Raw genomic sequence first — 1,729 nt, forward strand, 5'->3', positions numbered from 1 at the left:
AGAGTCTCAATATCTCAACCTCCTTCCTTTCTCCATTCCACCCCCCAAAAAAAACTTAAGAAGAAAAAAGTAGTAAATAACATATACTACAGATAGATAGATAGATAGATAGATAGATAGATAGATAGATAGATAATCATTAGGAAAATAAAGGTTATGTTTAAGCTTGAATTTCACCCAAACTGGTCATAAGATATGAAGAAGACCCTCAACCCTTTGGGGTTATTATAATAAACAAGTAACAATTGAGATTATTAACAGTAATTGGTGTGATCAGGAGAGAATTTAAATGGAAGCAATGGAACAGCCATAATTACTGACATTGGACTGAAACTCATATAAGAATATGCCGTCTCTTTCTCTCTCTTTCTCTTTCTGTTTAGAGACATGTTCCTCTTTAGAACAACAACACACATGATCCTCATCTCTTTCTCCCAAAGGGTAGCAGTAGGAGGTGGTTACTGAGAAGTTTACACAAGACCAGCAGATCTTTTGCATTCATTCCAGTCCTTCAACTGGATCCTTGTGCAGGTTGGTGTTACTCTGACAATACAGTGATAAATAATGCCTCTTCCAATAGAGCCTACCCTGGGAAAGACTTTGAATGACAGTTAAAAAGGAGTAAATGAGACAAAAAAGGGAAGAAGGCTGGCTGAGGTGGGGCAGAGGGCTGAGGGTGGAGACGTTATTGTAGAAGCAAACGGGTTGCAGTATTAATCTGCATTCTTCTGCACCTGATTTCATTTATTACACTAGTCCTTAAGTATGTGGAAAAATCACACACTTTGGGTTAATAGACTCATTTTGGAGGTGGCTCGAAGTCTATCCCTCAACTTTGGGGGTCCTTATTTGCACCAATTGTAAATCAAGAACAATTCCTTATTTTTTTTTAGGGAAGTGCCGCGAATTTGAGATGCTAACGTGTTGGTTGTTACATATTTCAGTTTTGTATTGTCGGGATAGACTGGATATACCAAAGTTAATAACAACAAAAACTGAACTAAACTAAAATATCAGTGACATAAATAATACAAGTTTATTATCTCACACAAAGTCCACGACAGATAGAAGCCCTTGTACCTGGCAGCTGCCCTCAAAGTCTCGGTAGCAATCCCTGCCACTTAGATCCTGGGACCTCACCATCTCAAGACACACTCCTTTATGACTCTGGTGGTACAGGAGGAAAGAACCTGGAGAGACCAGTGGCACTGCCACTCACCACCTTGGCCCTAATTTGTCATATGATGTCTCCCAAATGCAAGAAGGGCAAGGAAGGTAGGGCCCAGAGGAACTGAGAAGTAAGAGTCTCTTTCACAGAGTTATGTCAGGAATACAGAAAGTATATTTTTAAATGATACAAAATATGAAAAGCATAGGTAATAGCTTAGGAAATTAACAGTATGCTCACAAGTACCTAAAAAACAGAATCTTTATGCTCAAGATACAGCTACATGCTAAGGGAGCTGTATTAGTCCATTTTCACACTGCTATAAGGAAATACCCAAGACTGGGTAATCTATAAAGGAAAGAGATTTATTTGACTCACAGTTCTGCATGGCTGGGGAAGCCTCGGAAACGTACAATCATGGCAGAAAGCAAAGAAGAAGCAAGGAACTTCTCCACATGGCGGCAGGGAAGAGAGAGAAGCAAGAGTGCAGGCAAAACTACCATTTATAAAACCATCAGATCTGACGAGAACTCACTGTCATGAGAACAGCATGGGGGAAAC

The sequence above is a fragment of the Rhinopithecus bieti genome, unplaced genomic scaffold, assembly GCF_001698545.2.
Source record: "Rhinopithecus bieti isolate Rb0 unplaced genomic scaffold, ASM169854v2 scaffold_28529, whole genome shotgun sequence".
Classification (NCBI taxonomy): Eukaryota; Metazoa; Chordata; class Mammalia; order Primates; family Cercopithecidae; genus Rhinopithecus; species Rhinopithecus bieti.